This window comes from Rana temporaria, chromosome 3 (genome assembly GCF_905171775.1).
Source record: "Rana temporaria chromosome 3, aRanTem1.1, whole genome shotgun sequence".
Lineage (NCBI taxonomy): Eukaryota > Metazoa > Chordata > Amphibia > Anura > Ranidae > Rana > Rana temporaria.
This window is the reverse complement of record NC_053491.1, coordinates 432,756,062-432,773,767: the sequence shown is the minus strand read 5'-3', so window position 1 is coordinate 432,773,767 and position 17,706 is coordinate 432,756,062. Positions and strand designations below refer to the sequence as shown.

Here is a 17,706-nt window from a genome sequence, read left to right as displayed (position 1 = left end):
TAAAAGAAAAAAATGTGGATAATTTAAAATTTCAATTATCCTAGATCAAAAATTAGATAAAAACTGGATTTTTTAAAAAAAATTAGACCATAACCTGCTTTGGGGAAGTACATTCAGGATGGTTAAATGACATTAAGGCCGCGTACACACGGTCGGACAAAACCGATGAGAATGGACCGAGGTTCAGTTTCATCGGTCCAAACCGACCGTGTGTATAGCCCATCAGTCTGTTGTCCTTTGGTCCAAAATTTTAAAAGATGCTTTAAAATAGAACCGATGGACCGCTGCCCGATCGGTCCAAACCGATGGTTAGTATAGAAAGCATCGGTTCAAAACCCGCGCATGCTCAGAATCAAGTCGACGCATGCTTGAAAGCATTGAACTTCGTTTTATTCAGCACGTCGTGTGTTTGACGTCACCGCGTTCTGACCCGATCGGTTTTTGGAACAATGGTGTGTACGCACATCAGACCATCAGGCCACTTCAGCGGTGAACCGATGGAAATGGCCCGGACCATTCTCATCGGTTTTGAACGACCGTGTGTACGCGGCCTAAGTGTTTAGCATCCAAAAAGTGGATGAAAGATCAAAAATATTGAGTGAATTTCAATTTCATATGCAAAATGCATTCAGTCCATTGAGTCTGGAGTATCTTGGTTTGGAGAGTTGAATCGACCCCTCTTCGATGAGCTCTGTCTGGTTCTGTCATTTTGGACTTTGGAGAAATTTCTCCAGAGAACTGGATGCTGTTTGTTGGCGAGGGCTGGCTGAAGGTCTTTCGCAGAGATGACGTTTTTGTAGGGTGTTCTGTAGTTCATCAGGGGTCCTGTATGAGTGCTTGGTACCTTGATATGTGAAGCGAAGTGAAAAGGGGAATCCCCATTGGTATGGGATCTGATGTTGTAGGTTTTGTAATAAGGGTTTCATCAAGCGCCATTTAGCAACTGTTATTGGGGAAAGGTCAGCAAAGATCTGATATGGTTGGCCTTGGAAGATAAGGGATTCTTTGTTCCTTGCAGCGACCATGAGCTGTTCTTTGGTGCGAAAGAAATGGAATTTTGCAATTATGTCTCGGGGGGACCTTCAGATTTGCATGGTGCTAATGCTCTATTTCTAGTCTCTCAATTGGAATTGATGGTGATAACTCTTGAAATAGTGCAGTAATTGTTGATTATAGATCAATAATAGACTCCGGAATACCTCGTATGTGGAGGTTTGAACGACGTGCACGATTTTCAAAATCTTCTAAACGAGTTTTCAGCGAGAAATTTTCATCTTTAAGTGTGTCATGAGTCATTACATTAGTTTCTATGTCATCCACTCTGTTTACAAATTCAGCCGTGCGCTGACCTAAGTCATGGATTTATTTTGTTAATTTCTCAGTAATATGTTCAGAGTTCTGTTTTAATGCCTTCTGTAGCATTTTTTTCTATTTGAATTAAAACATTTGGGTGTTAAGAGCCTGTCTGATGGCGCTGTCCTCACAGTCTGTATCATATAGTTCATGAGGTAACTTCTGCTGCTGCCTGGCAGTGTGAGGTGAGAGGTGTGAGGAGATTTAGGCAGCTCCGTTTTACTGGGGCCTCTAGATGAATCAAGCGGAGGGGTTTCACCTTATTTTTCCCCCAGACAGCTCCATAAACCATCTTAAAATGTTCCCAGGGCAGTGAGGAAGACCAGGGTAAGCTTTTGAAATAATTACCCTTCCATTCGGGTGTGTATGCTGGCCGTGAAGTCCTGAGAAAAGCGGAGCCTCAGCAGGACATGTCTGTCACAGTGAGCTCCACGCATGCCACTCGATATATATATTTTATTATATCTGGTCACTTATTTAGTACGATTCCATTTAATGTGTAATGATTGATACATGTATTATGTTGGACACTAATTCAGTTTTGTGTGGAATATGCTTGCTTTTTTCTCATCGTTATTAGTTTATGGTGTGTACATATGCACAGTGGGGGTGCATCCATAAATGGCACATGGGTGCCAACCCCCTCTCTCCTGCAAGCCCTCTATCACCATAGTGGCGGCGCTTGATGGGCACAGTGGTGGCGCTTGAAGGGCACAGTGGCAGCATTTGATGTTTTTTTTTTTTTTTAAGTTTTTTGCGCCCCCCAAAGATTTTGAGCACCAGCCGCCACTGCATATGCACCTTTTTTAGGTTGCATTATACTAATTATATTATTATATCACTAAAGCTAGAATTTTGAGCTAAAAACAATGGAGATTCCTCTATCCATGCTAGGATGGGGGGAATGAACTGACTTTTCCTGTTCAGCACTCTGGGAGTTTGTTTGGTCATTGTTGCTCAGCTCAGAGTTGTCTCCTGATATTGTAAATGCCTATCTTTTACTTGCAGCCCCACTACAAAGGAAACTGTTGTACTTCACAGAGTTTTTCAGATTGGAGGGCTTAGTGCACAATTGCCCGGCTAGCTCAGTCGGTAGAGCATGAGACTCTTAATCTCAGGGTCGTGGGTTCGAGCCCCACGTTGGGCGAGCATGTTTTTTCTTTGAAAACTGCTGTGCAAGTTTTAAACACAAATCTCTAAAACCACCATTTTCCCATCTAGGTGTGTCTACCATGATTTTTTTTCATTAAGAATAATTAAATAAAACAAAAACGAATACAATAAATTAAATACAAATAAATAAAAATAAACATTTTCATAGAGGGTCAGAGTAATACAACAAATATAAAATATTTCATTTTTTTCCCCCTATTCTATCCATGAAGAAAAGTTTTGGTAGACTTTGTCTTTAGGGGCCTTTCACACGGATGGATAGAATGGTGCTTTTAGCTGCAGATTTTACCGCAGCTAGAAGCACACAATGCTTTCCTATGACATCATTCACACACTACGGTTACCTGCGGTTTTGTTACCCACAGTGTTTTTTTTTACATATTTTTTTTCCGCCAGGTGAATGGGTAGGGGTACGATGTACCCCATTCTCATTCACCTAGGGTGGGGGGCCTGCATCTGGGGGCCCCCTTATTAAAGGGGGCTCCCGGATTCCGATAAGCTCCCCTCCCGCAGACCCCGACAACCAACGGCCAGGGTTGTCGGGAAGAGGCCCTGTCCTCAACAACATGGGGACAGGTGCTTTGGGGTGGGGGGGCCACAGGGTGTCCCCCTGCCCCAAAGCACCGACCCCCCCCATGTTGAGGGCATGCGGCCTGGCACGCTTAAGGAGGGGGCCGCTTGCTCGTCCCCACCCCTTTCCTGACCGGCCGGGCTGCTGCTCGGATACGGGTTTGGTATGGATTTTGGGGGGAACCCCACGCTGTTTTTTCGGCGTACGGGGTGTCTCCTTAAAATCCATAGCAGATCCAAGGGCCTGGTATGCTCCTGTAGGGGGAACCCATGCCGGTTTCTTTTATTTGAAATTAGGCGTGGAGTTCCCCCTCGAGATTCATATCAAACGCAGTGCTTGGTATTGGCAAGGATCAAAGTCGGATCCCCGTTCAATATCGTGCCGTGGCTAAACGCAACCGCAGCTAAAAGCACTGTACAAATGCAGCTGATCGCTGTGCCTGGAGTCTTAAATTCCAGCAAAACATAAACATGCTTTTAGCTGCGGCAAAACAGCCGTTCGTCTGAAAGGGGCCTTATCATTTCCCTAGCACAGAGCTCTGTACAAAAAAAAGTTTAAATAAAAATAAAATAGCAGTAGTTTAATAAAATTGTAGCTACATTTATTGTATTATAGTCTATGAAACATGCAGATGGTAGTTTTTTTTAATGCAAATTATTTTTGCAGCCCTCTCTATGAAGTGGCAGTTTATAAGGACCAATCAGAAGTACAGGTGTTACCTCTGTCAGTGTATACACATGTATATAACTAATGCAATAAAAAAAAAGTTTTCGCTTGTAGTGTGATTCTCCCATTTCATGTGTTTGTTTTCAATTTCTCACAGAGCGCCCGGATAGCTCAGTCGGTAGAGCATCAGACTTTTAATCTGAGGGTCCAGGGTTCAAGTCCCTGTTCGGGCGTATGTTTTTTTTTTTTTTTTTTTTCTCAAATCTAACTGTTTTATGGTAACCTATGGGAATACAAGTGAGCAATTCTTCTCTATGCCCTGCACTGCTTCTGTGACTTCAACATACAACCTAACTCACTAGTTTGCTGGGAAACAGGACACCAGTTTTGCTATTATGTGACTATAATGCTGGATCAGGGATCTGTTTTATTAAATATACTACAATAATAAAGCACTGTACATGGAACTTCATAAGTGATAATTGGCAGGTACCATAAACAAAGGTTTTATTTAAAAGCTTGCCTTGTGCTGCCCTTTGAAAAACAATCTGTTTTGTATTGCTCTTTAGAGGTTTTGCAACAGTCAATGGGGGGACTTTATGTTGCCTGTTTTAACTCCTAAAAATCTGCACCACCATGCTACAACTGCTGACTGAATGGGTTGTGTTCTGTGGGCACTAGGGAAACATTTTATGTACACCCCATTCGCTACCCTTGAGAGGGGGGCGGGCAGTAAAAATGTGCCTAAAATTCGAAGTTTCACCAGGTGGACAGAGTCAGGGTTAAGGAGTTGGGTGGGGGGCACATCAGGTGGACATGATGGTCAGAGTGTGCCAGGCAATTGGTGCACGCGATGGTCAGGGTGTACGGGACACTGAGTAGACATGATGATCAGGGTCAGGGTTTGCAGGGCATCGGGTGGACAGGGTCAGGTTGTGCAGGGCACTAGGTGTACATGATGGTCAGGGGCAGGGTGTGCAGTACACCTGGTGGACACAATGATCAGGGTCAGGTTGTGTGGGGCACCGGGTGGACATGATGGTCAGGGTGAGGGTGTGTGGTGCACTGGGTGAACATGATAGTCAGGGTGTACAGGGCAATTGGTAGACATGATGGTAAGGGTGCATGGTGCACTGGGTGGGCACAATGGTCAGGGTCAGGGAGTATGGGGCACCAAGTGGACATGATGGTCAGGTTGTGCAGGGTGCCATGTGGACGCGATGGTCAGGGTCAGGTTATGTGGGGAACTGGGTGGACACAAGGGTAAGGGTGTGCAGGGTACCGGGTGGACATGATGGTCAGGGTCAGGTTGTGCGGGGCAATGGGTGGACACAATGGTCAGGGTGTGCAGGGCACCGGTTGCACACGATGGTCAGGGTGTGCAGGGCACCAGGTTTACACAATGGTCAGGGTGTGCAGGGCACTGGCTGGACACAAGGGTCAGGGTGTGCAGGACACTGGCTGGACACGAGGGTCAGGGTGTGCAGGGCACTGGCTGGACACGATGGTCAGGGTGTGCAGGGCACTGGCTGGACACGATGGTCAGGGTGTGCAGGGCACCGGCTGGACACGATGGTCAGGGCGTGCAGGACAACAGGAGGACATGATGGTCAGGGTGCCAAGAATGTTACGACGAGGTGGGGTATTTGGACAAGCAGGATCCCCTCCCTCTCTCTCTGAACCTAAGACTCCTGATACTACTTGCAGTGTGTGCTGAGCTCAGTATGGCTACAGCCTAATTTAGCCTTATACATTGTATGATGGGGAACTACATACACCAGCATGTCTCCCATTACTTTATACATTATTAGATCTGGCACATAGCTTGTTAGCCCAGGATAAGATTTCATGATGACATGGTTAGTAAACAAGGATTTCTTGATCATACATCGCGGGACACAGAGCCTTAAAGTGGAGGTTCACCCTAAGAATGAATTTTTTACTTTTCAAAGTACAATAGTAAGTACTAAAAAGTCTGAATCAGTTTCTGAAAATTCGCTCCTTCCGCATGGAGTCTGTCTGTTCAGTTGTTTCCACCCTACAGGGAGGAGAATGGCATCAATTGACATCAGAGATGCATATCTACATGTGCCAATATTTCTCGCTCGCCAAAGGTTTCTAAGGTTTGCGGTGGATCAGCGCCACTTTCAGTTTGTGGCCCTTCCTTTCGAGCTGGCTACGGCACCTCGAGTGTTCACAAAAATACTGTTCCCGGCCCTGGCAAGGCTAAGCGCATGAGGCATAGCAATAACAGCCTACCTGGATGATCTGTTGATCATAGATCAGTCTGCTGCCCGCTTGGGCCACAATATGCACAGCGGAATATTTAGAGTACCTAGGCTGGGTCCTCAATTTGAAGAAATCTTCTTTGCAGCCTCAAAAATGGCTAGAGTACTTGGGCATGATTAAAGACACACGTTCCTAAGCAAGGTATTCCTTCCCAAGCTAAAGGCAAAAGCCATAGGAGACTTGGTCCGAGTGGTAAAGGCGAAAAAAGGCCTTCCATCCATCTATGCATGAGATTGTTGGGAAAGATGGTAGCCTCCTTCGAGACTGTCCCTTACACCCAGTTTCACTCTAGACCGAATTCTGTCAGCTTGGAACAAAGATGTTCAGGCCCTGGATCTTCCTATGGTCTTATCTCCAGGGGTACGCCAGAGCCTCAATTGGTGGTTGCTTCCGCAAAATCTGTCAGAAGAAAATTCTTCACTGCAGTTACCTGGAAAGTGGTGACCACAGACGCCAGCCTTCTGGGCTGGGGGGCAGTGCTGGAAGAAGCATCTGCCCAGGGGAAGTGGTCCAGGGCCGAAAATCTCCTACCCATGAACATTCTGGAGATTCGGGCAATTCATTTGGCCCTCAAAGTTTGGTCTTTCAGACTGCAAGGCTGGCCTGTTGGGGTTCAGTCCGACAATGCTACGGCCGTAGCCTATATCAATCACCAAGGAGGCACCAGAAGTCTGGATGCCCAAAAAGAGGTGAATCACATCTTATATATTCCTCGCCTATCTGCGGTCTTCAATCCAGGGGTAGAAAATTGGCAGCTGGATTTTTTAGGCTGAAAGGGTTAAAGGATACAAGCCAATGGGTAATATATCACACAGAGAAATCATAAGGTATAAGATTTACTGGAGCAGAAGAAGGTTTGGGAGCATTAATATGTAGGGAGCAGGTGGGGAATGGTTATGGATCACAGCACACAGAATAATATATCTCAGAGAGAATGTGTACTGCATGCATCAAGATGAGGACAAAGGAATTTGTCTCTATAGCTGTTGATGTGTACTGAGAGGTAAGAAGCAGAGCTGCCTCGTTAGCGCAGTAGGTAGCGCGTCAGTCTCATAATCTGAAGGTCGTGAGTTCGATCCTCACACGGGGCACACAGTTTTTTTTTTTCTCTCTCTCCAATTTAATGTTACTTAGTTTAAAGAAATTATCTTTACATATATATTCTTTATTGCTAAATGTAATTTAAAAGGAAAGTGCATTCTAATCGTATCTTTTCTTTGATTGTTTTTTCTCAGAAACATAATATTAAATTAAATTATGAGATCATTAACACTTTGAGTTATAGATGACTTCTCAAATAAAATTAATTATTTATTGAGAGTAACAGCTTATTTATTTTAATAAAGAAACGTATTTATTTCAATAATAAATGTATAATTAAACTCAGTTAATTAAAGATGAAACAAAACATTTGTCCTTCCCATACCGGGAGTCGAACCCGGGCCGCCTGGGTGAAAACCAGGAATCCTAACCGCTAGACCATATGGGAGATCTTGAGAGCATGATGGCTACATATTCAACTAAGGAAATGGGTCCGGAAGGCTGCGAGGGGTGGGACTCATCATGCACGGAGGGGGTGTTCCCTGTACTGACAGGACACTGGGCTCCCACTGTGTTTGCTCTCTGCTGTCTCGATCCTGTCCTTAGCTAAAAGGTGGGGTGGGGCAGGGCCGCTGATAGATACTGTTGTAGCGGCCCCATTGGCTTTGAGTAAATAACGAGAGGAGAGCTTCTGACGGGTGCAGTACTTTTATTTCTTTTGCCTCAAAGGTGTGCATTGAGGTTGAACACCAGAGGTTAATCTTTTAAAGCGGAGGTTCACCCAAAAATCAACTTTCTGCCATTAGATCCAGCATACTGCTGACATCTGCAGTATGCTGTTTTTTTTTTTGTACTTATCGTTTTATCAGCCGTTGTTATCCGGCTCCGAGCAGGGATTTCTGCGGGGAATAGGCGTTCTTAAGCCAAGCGGATTTGATTGACGGGCTGCTAAAGCGCGTCACGCCTTCCGAAAATACCCGAAGTGACACTCGGGTGTTTACGGCGCTATACGGCGCCTGCCGTGTAGGGCTGACTGCGCAGGCGCCGTAAACACCCGAGTGTCACTTCGGGTATTTTCGGAAGGCGTGACGCGCTTTAGCAGCCAGTCAATCAACTCCGCTTGGCTTAGGAACGCCTATACCTGGAAGGAATCCCCGCTCGGAGTCGGATAACAATGGCTGATAAAACGATAAGTACAAAAAAAAAAAAACCAGCATACTGCAGATGTCAGCAGTATGCTGGATCTAATGGCAGAAAGTTGATTTTTGGGTGAACCTCCGCTTTAACTCCTTAAACAGCATAAGCATCATAAGTACAGATTGAACTATAAGTACTGAATGCACTGTAAAAACTGTAAAATTACATATGACAATGTAGAGTTACAAAGTGGTGTTCTGATACCACTTTAAGACCGAGTACAAGTACCAATACTTTTTTTCAAGTACTCGCCGATACCGATTCTCTTTTTTTTTTATGTCATGTGTCAGTATTTTTTTTTATTTTACAATTTAAATTTTTCAAAATTGTTTGTTGTTTCTTTTACGATGCTTTCTTGGGGGGGGGGGGGATGGATGTGTCAGTGTGTTTTTTATTTTAATACGTATTATTTTTTACAATTAATTTTTTTTTATTATTTATTGCCATTTTTTTTTGTTAGCCCTGTTGGGGGGCTTTGGTAAGATATCAGGGGTCATAACAGCCCCCTGACATCTCACCTTTGAGACAGAGAAAGGGACTAAAGACACAGATTCCCCAGTCCCTTTCCCAGCTACACTGGAAATGAATGGACAGGAGACAGAGGCTCCTATCCATTCATAAACTGAAGCATCGTAAACACAGTTTACGATGCTCAGTCATATGAATGGACAGAGTCAGTGATCACTAACTCTGTTCATTCAGAAGAGGTAGGAGCCGGGTTTAGCGGCTCCTACCGCCGCTCTCCATCCTGACAGAGGGGGCGGGGAGGACATGGAGGGGGACACCGTGCACGGAGGGGGGGAAGCAGCAGCATGGAGAGCAGAACAGAGGACAGCAGCATCACGGTGAGGGAGAGCAAAACATCAGCAGCACGGAGGGGGAGAGCAGAACGGCAGCGGCACGGAGGGGGAGAGCAGAACGGCAGCGGCACGGAGGGGGAGAGCAGAACGGCAGCGGCACGGAGGGGGAGAGCAGAACGGCAGCGGCACGGAGGGGGAGAGCAGAACGGCAGCGGCACGGAGGGGGAGAGCAGAACAGCAGCGGCACGGAGGGGGAGAGCAGAACGGCAGCGGCACAGAGGGGGAGAGCAGAACGGCAGCGGCACGGAGGGGGAGAGCAGAATGGCAGCGGCACGGAGGGGGAGAGCAGAATGGCAGCGGCACGGAGGGGGAGAGCAGAACGGCAGCGGCACGGAGGGGGGACACGGAGCATGGAGGGGGGAGAGCAGAATGGAGGAAAGCAGCGGCACGGGGGGGAGAGCAGAACGTCAGCAGCATGGAGGGAGAGAGAAGAATAGCAGCGGCAGGGAGGGGGGACACAGGAGCATGGAGGGAGAGAGCAGAACGGATGGGGGAACTGAAGGAGGATACAGGGAAAGTCAGGTATCTGTAAAGTATCGGAGCATTTTCGCCGAGTACAAGTACTCGGGGAAATGCTTGGTATCGGTCCCGATACTAGTATCGGTATCGGGACAACCCTAATACATATATTATCTAAATTAACATTAAACATCTAAAGAAACAATACTATATGCTCAAACATGTGGTTTGTCTACAGCATATCTTTTAAAATAACAGCATAGACAAAATTTATGCCTAAAACATATATACTGAAAATGACAGTGAACCTTTACTGGGTACCTTGCTCCGCTTGCCAAGGGGTGCAAACTAAACTTTAGAAAACTTCCATGAACCATCTGTAGGCTAGCTTTGCCTGAGTGAATGCTGAAACAATGCGGTTTCTTTTCTCTCAAACTAGAAGAAGAAGGAAGTGTCTGGTGATTAAACGATTCCCCAGGGGAACAAAAGTAAGGTAATAAAGGTTCCACCTGTAGTCAGTGCTGAACAAAGATTAAGACCCCTTTTCACACTGAGGAGTTTTTCAGGCGGTACAGCGCTAAAAATAGCACTGCTATACTGCCTGAAAAACCCCTTCACTGCCTACTCAACTGAGGCGATGCGCTGGCGGGAGAGAAAAAAATCTCCTGTCAGCAGCATCTTTGGAGTGGTGAGAGGAGCGGCATGTATACCGCTCCTTCCCATTTAAAACAATGGGAAACCGCGGCAATACCGCCCGCAATGCGTCTCTGCAGAGGCGCTTTGCGGACGGTATTAACCCTTTATCGGTCGCTAGCGGGGGTTTAATACCGCACCACTAGCGGCCGATTCCCGCGGCAATCCCGGCGGTATATCGCCGCTATTTTTACCGGCGCTATACCGCCACCGCGGCTCCCGCTCCAATGTGAAAGGGGCCTTAAAGTGATAGGCAAACAGTTACAACTGTAGAGGGGAACTTTTTCTATCTTGGGCACCTGCCGACTTACACTATCCTGGCTGGTGTCCTGTCAATATGGGTCCCCCTTCGGATAATGCCCAGACTTGATTGCGCATGCGCAGACGGAGCCGCCGAAAATCTCAGAGGATGAAAATCCTTCATCACCTGTACACGGCGCATACGCAATCAACACGCCACTTGCTCCCGAATACAAGGGGCGGATGCTATTCTCAAAGGGGCGGATGTATGGTTATACATTGTACACAACAAGGGGAAGAGGCCGCATGATGGGCAGTGCTTTTCGCAAAGGGGTGGATTTATTATTGAGCAGTGCTTATGAGCATCCGCCCCTTGTTTTGTTCAATGAATAACCCGCCCAGAGCATCGGAAGCGTGCGACAGTGTATTGCGCAGGCTCCGTCTACAGCTGATGAACAGCTGTTTATCTTCAGGAATTTTCGGCTGCTCCGTTTGCGCCTGCGTAGTCCAGCCTGGACATTATCCGACGAGGGACCCATCTTGTGGCCTGGTGAAGTGATTCTGATTTCACTGCACACTGCCTGATTCCTGCAGCAAGTAAGTGCAGAGGAAATCAGGCAGGAAAAGAGGACTGGCAGGCTGGTGACAGCTGGCTGGATTTAGAAGCGATTAGTGATGGCAGAGAGGTAACAGAATCGATGTGATGCTTAACCCTCAACTAGGGTGACCACATTTCCAAACTGCCATTCAGGGACACACACCCTCTCTCACCTTCCCCAAAAAAAGATGAGCGTGGGGGGGGGGGGGAATGTAGTCTCGGAGTTGATGGGGAACTTGGCGGCGGGTTATTTGTCAGATGAATGTGCCACTTGCCACCAGATGCAGTGCTGCTGTCACTTCCTCTGCATGAGCCATGTGCGTAGAAGGAAAGGAGTGGCATCACTATCTGGAGAGTGAAGATCACACCAGTCCCTGCTGCTTGCCACTTGGTGCCGGAGAAGGAGGAGGTGCCGAGGTGGGGACAGCAGCGCTGCACTAGGCACAGGCCTCACTCCCAGTCTCACTGTCTGAGAGTAAATTGTCAGTGGTTGCAAGACGCCAGGCAGCGCCGGCCCTAGCAACCAGTTTCAGAAATGTAGTTACTAGTTAGTAGGGGGTGGTTGTGTCATCTATTTCATTCCGGGACACTGTATTGTCCCGGAATGAAGGTGCCCGGGACCCGGGACAGACAAGTCAATTGCGGGACAGTCCCGGGCAATCCGGGACACGTGGGCACCCTACCCTCAACTGTCCTTGATTTCGAGGGACTGTCCCTGACTTGGAGCAATGTCCCTCTTTCCTCCTCATTTGTCCCTCATTTTGGTCTGATCTATATATTTATATATAAAATGCACTTTTTATCTTTCAAAAAGTGTTTCCCAGTGCTAAACCTTTCATCCAAATTATAAATTGCTGCATGTGTAAATTTTAAAAGCCAATATAAAGGAATAGTAGTGGTAAAAATAGACACCTGTGGATTTAAATAACTTTTTTGGTTAATTCTCCTTTAAGAGGGTGGGCGTATCCTATGCCTACATACATTTGCTAGTAGGAGTCCCTCATTCTCATCTCAAAATGTTGGGAGGTATGGTGATGTCCATCTAGCAGCTTGCCAAGCAGTGCACACAGAGGGATTGCCAACAGCAGCAGAAGTCACAGGAAAGGTACAGTCATGACAACACACACACACACACACACACACACACACACACACACACACACACACACACCTTTCCTCATGCCCTGACCATTGCCTATGTTCTAATTGTAGCGCTACCCCCGCGGGAGCCGCTGGTTGTTGTTGGGATTGGCGTATTAAGTTACCTCGGTGTTGTCTAGGGGTGTAGTTGATGAGTAGAGTAGCTTAGAGTAGTGAGCGAATGTCCAGTCATTGAATGAAGGTTTTCAAATGCTTCATTTCCAGGCCCAACATGGCCAACATCAAATGAGGAGAAAAGGTTGATGAAGCAAGAGAGAAGTTTGCAGTATCAGGCCTGGATATGAACCGAGCAATCCTGCTCTCGGTAGTATCAATTACAATCCGTCGCCACTCTAGCCAGAGTGGGTGAAGTGCCCCCGGACAGACTCCTATCACAAGCCTGGCAGCCGAAGTGTCACTTTAGGTTTCTGGGAGGAACAGGCCTCTGCCACAGACCTGGCTCTAGGGCCTCTGCCACAGGCCAATTACTTGAATGAGCTAAATGAACGGATTGAGATTGAGCGAATCCTCCCAGTAGATTAATCATAGGTCACCGAATGACAGCAATAGTGTACCTGTCAACATTCCAGTCACCAGATCTCCGATGGTTCGTTCAAGCCCTGTTCGACAACCTGCCTCCGGGTTCTCCACAAGCCGACCCCCCATCAAACGGCATCCTGCCTGGGATCTCCTCAAAAGAATTGGGAACCCAGTAAGTCACTGGGGTCCCTATCAGGAACGTGGAGCTCCGCGTAGCGTATGACCCCGGCCTGGTAGGCCATCACCGGGGTCCGTTGGATGCGCACACCCTGAAGGTGGGTGCCGCACCTGGAACCTGGAACCCGCGAAGAACCAAATAAAATGGCGTCTGCCACAGATATACTCTCCCCCAGCATGCCCCGCAAGGGAAAACTCCTCTAATTGGCTGCTGGGAAAAAGCGGCTCTGCCAGAACCCCTCTAGCGCCAACTGTCGCCCAGGGGTGGAAACAACACCCCTGGAGCGCAGACTGACCTACAGGACAGTTCAGGAATGACAGCAGCCCAATTTAGAAAATTGTGAATGGGAGCAAAATAACTCTCCCATTCCCCACTAACTTTAGCGTAGTGCCCATACTGAAAGTAATGGGGCGCTACATAATATACAGCAGGGAGCAGCCAAATGTGATCATCAATATCATCATGATGATAATTACACAATACAATGCTTTGAGCCACAGAACCTGTACTGTGTGATGATAATGATGATAATCATTGAAGGAAGGACAGTAAAATGCACCCTTAAAGAGGAAGTAAACCCTGCAATCTCACTTGCAAAATCTGATCTAGCCGATCTTCTTAGCAGTGAGATGATAATTCTGTAGGAAAAGTCCCTAACCACTTCCCATCCAGCCTATTATCATATGATGTCGAAAAGGTGGCTCTGCCATCCTGGGTGGATGTCGTGTGATGTCCTCGGGCCTCCCAACCGCTAGGGGGCTGATGCGCATGCCTGGCGGGCACGATGTCCACCAGGTACCCGCGATCGGCAGTTGTAGAGCCAGGGACGTGGATCTCTGTGTGTAAACACACAGAGATCCAGTCCTGTCAGGGAGAGGAGACCGATGGTGTGTCCCTTGTACATAGGGACACTGATCTGTCATCTCCCCCCACAGTTAGAATCACTCCCTAAGGAACATATTTAACCCCTTGATCGCCCCCTAGTGTTAACCCCTTCCCTGCCAGTCACATTTATACAGTAATCAGTACATATTTATAGTTTGCTGTATAAATGTAAATGGTCCAAAAATAGTATCAAAAGTGTCTGATCTGTCCGCCACAATATCGCACTCCTGACAAAAATTGTAGATAACTGCCATTACTGGTAAAAAAAAAATTAAAAGAATTATAAAAAAGTCATAAATCTATCCCCTATTTTGTAGGCGCTATAACTTTTGCGCAAACCAATAACTATACGCTTTTTGCATTTTTTTTGTTACCAAAAATATGTAGAAGAATACATATCGGCCTAAACTGAGAAGAAAATACATTTTTTTTTTAAATTGGGATATTTATTATAGCAAAAAGTAAAAAATATTGTGGGTTTTTTTTCAAAATTGACACTCTGTTTTTGTTTCTAGCGCAAAAAATAATAACCACAGAGGTGATCAAATACCACCAAAAAAAAGCTCTATTTGTGGGGAAAAAAAGGACGTAAATTTTGTTTGGAAAACCACGTCGCACGACCGTGCAATTGTCATTCAAAGCGTGACAGTGCTGAAAATTGGCCTGGGCAGGAAGGGGTGAAAATTCCCAGTATTGTAAGTGGTTAAAGATACAGCCACTTGTTTACCATCATATGCAGCCACTTGTTTACCATCATATGCAGCCACTCGTGCCCATGAAATGCAGCCACTTGTACCCCATAAAATGCAGCCACTTGTGCCCCATGAAATGCAGCCACTTGTGCCCCATGAAATGCAGCCACTTGTGCCCCATGAAATGCAGCCACTTGTGCCCCATGAAATGCAGCCACTTGTGCCCAAATTCCGCCACTGTGGCCCCAGTCAGGTGCTTCAAAAATACACCACCACCACTAAAATTTAGGCTCCTGGTGTCTGAAAAGGGAATCGGATGCCTGAATAGGGGGTGGCAGCGTCGGCCATGGATAGATTCATGCAATTCATGAATCTATCCATTAGTCATAGAGGGGGTGGCTGGAGAGAGGGGGCGGCACCTGTGTGCCCTTAATGGACGTGCCGCCCCTGCCCCTCAGTATAAAGGGGTGCAAGTGAGTGCACATGTTACTCATAATGAGATTTTGCAGAATTTTGGTCAGGGAGGATCACGGCACTGGAGAGCAGGTGAGTGCTGTGCAAGTTACCCATAAAAGGTGAAAGAAATAATGCAGACAGGACCTGGTGAGGGTATTAGAGGAGACTAGACGGACACTGTACTAACTATAATAATAATAATAATATTTTTTATGGCAATAAACTATTTAACTGCAACTAACAAAAGCTGGTAATCGATTGTTTCGAGAGAAAAAAAAAAAGGAGCTTTAGCTAGCTCAACTGCCGTGACCCGGATTCGAACCGGGGTTGCTGCGGCCACAACACAGAGTACTAACCACTATACGATCACGGCTAGCTGTTTGGCTTGCTGGTAAAGGTCATTTCAAAAATCCCTCTGATCCCTCTTCTGATCTTAACCACTTGCTTACTGGGCACATATACCCCCCTCTGCCAAGGTGAAATTTCAGCTTTAACTGACAATTGCGCGGTCGTGCGACGTGGCCCCCAAACAAAATTGACGTCCTTTTTTCCCCACAAGCAGAGCTTTCTTTTGGTGGTATTTGATCACCTCTGCGGTTTTTATTTTTTGCGCTATAAACAAAAAAGAACGACAATTTTGAAAAAAAATACAATATTTTTTACTTGTTGCTATAATAAATATCCCAATTTTTTTTAAAAAAAACAACATTTTTTTTCAGTCTAGGCCTATACGTATTCTTCTACATTTTTTTGGTAAAAAAAAAAAATCGCAATAAGAAAAATTATAGCGCCTACAAAATAGGGGACAGAATTATTATTTTTTATTATTTTTTTTTACTAGTAATGTCGGCGATCTGCGATTTTTATTGGGACGGCGACATTATGGCGGTACATCGGACACTTTTGACACATTTTTGGCACCATTCACATTTATACTGCGATCAGTGCTATAAATATGCACTAATTACTGTATAAATGTGACTGGCATTGAAGGGGTTAACACTAGGGGGTGAGGAAGGTGTTAAATGTGTATACTGCTTAGTGTTCTAACTGTGGGGGAGGGGGGTGACTGGGGGAGGTGACCGATCTGTGTCCCTATGTACAAGAGACACAGATCGGTCTCCTCTCTCCCTGACAGAACGCTGTCTGTGAGAGCCGGCAATGAGAAATGATCTCATATGGCCGCACAGATCGCCTACCGAACGGCCACTCCGATTGGCCGTTCACGGCGATCTGTGATTGGCTGTGTCCAAGGAACACGGCCAGCACAGAGTTTCCCCGCTGCGCGCTCGGGGAACGAGCAAAGGGGCGGACGTCAATTGACGTCCACTTGGATTTTCAGGTCCGCTCTGTAGCCGTCATTCAGCTATAGCGCGGGCCTCAAGTGGTTAATATTTAGGATGTTTGTCAACAAGTCTGACTTGTCATGCGATTTGGAAGTGGTCAAATCTGATTTTGAAACTAATTCCTGCACTACTTTTTGAAAATTCCAGTGCTGAAATGCTACTTTGAAATCATGCTACTTCAAGTGAAATAGCACGATGTAACCACTTGCCGACCAGCCACCGTCATTATACTACGGCAGGTAGGCACGATCCGATGAACCATCATAGCTGTACTGCGGTCCCTTTAAGCGGTATAGCAGGCTTGCACATGCGCCCACTGCACTGTGGGGGTGCCGATGCGCGTGGCCGACGGTCATGATGACTGCCGGCCACGCGCGATCATGGGCACAGGAGGCAGAACAGGGACATGTGATTATAAACACACACACATCCCTGTTCTGTGAGGAGATGAAGGCAGATCGTGAGTTCCTACAAGCTAGGAACCACGATCTGTCTTTACCTCCAGTCACTTCCATCTCCTATACAATTAGAACACACACTAGGGAACACAGTATTTTGTAGACGCTATGACCTTTGCGCAAACCAATCAATATACTCTAATTGCGATTTTTTTTATTACCAAAAATATGTATAAGAAGACATATCGGCTTAAACTGAGGGAAAAAATTAGCTTTTTTAATTGAAAATTGGGGATATTTATTATAGCAAAAAGTACAAAATATTGTGTTTTTTTTTTTTTTCAAAATAGTCGCCAAAATTGTTTATAGTGCAAAAAATTAAAACCGCAGAGATGATCAAATACTAAGCTCTATTTGTGGGGGGAAAAAGGATGTAATTTTGTTTGGGTACAACATCGCACGACCACGCAATTGTCAGGTAAAACAACGCAGTGCCATATAGCAAAAAATGGCCTGGTCATTGAGCAACCATATCTTCCGGGGCTAAAGTGGTTAAAGTGACTGTAAAAAAAAAAAAAATGTTGGTCTTTTTTTTGTTTGTAAAAATAAAAAATCCAGCAGTGATTAAATACCACCAAAAGAAAGCTCTATTTGTGTGAATAAAATTATAAAAATGTCATTTGGGTAAAGTGTAGCATGACCGCGCAATTGTCAGGTAGGCAAGTGGTATAACAAAATAACAAACATGTCTATATTTACCGGCTCTGTGCAATGGAATTGCACAGAACAGCCGCAAACCTCCTCTATTTGGGTCCCCCAGCAGTCGCTCCTGACCCCTCCTTGCCTCTCCTCTCTGTCTAGTGCCCCCATGTGAAGCCGATTCCCCTGTGCTTCTCCTCGAGCCCCGCTGCAGCATTCATTGACACAGACA

General features: G+C 46.1%; 5 non-coding genes across 5 annotated transcripts; 3 read left to right on the top strand and 2 right to left on the bottom strand.

The window, feature by feature from the left end:
• Nucleotides 1-2,427: 2,427 nt before the first annotated feature.
• Nucleotides 2,428-2,500, top strand: TRNAK-CUU. The gene has a single exon. It is a non-coding gene; the product is annotated as a tRNA-Lys (tRNA).
• A 1,423-nt stretch (nt 2,501-3,923) lies between these two features.
• On the top strand, nt 3,924-3,996 carry TRNAK-UUU. The gene has a single exon. It is a non-coding gene; the product is annotated as a tRNA-Lys (tRNA).
• A 3,074-nt stretch (nt 3,997-7,070) lies between these two features.
• Nucleotides 7,071-7,143, top strand: TRNAM-CAU. Its single transcript has one exon. It is a non-coding gene; the product is annotated as a tRNA-Met (tRNA).
• A 326-nt stretch (nt 7,144-7,469) lies between these two features.
• On the bottom strand, nt 7,470-7,541 carry TRNAE-UUC. The gene has a single exon. It is a non-coding gene; the product is annotated as a tRNA-Glu (tRNA).
• A 7,791-nt stretch (nt 7,542-15,332) lies between these two features.
• On the bottom strand, nt 15,333-15,404 carry TRNAH-GUG. The gene has a single exon. It is a non-coding gene; the product is annotated as a tRNA-His (tRNA).
• Nucleotides 15,405-17,706: the final 2,302 nt, after the last annotated feature.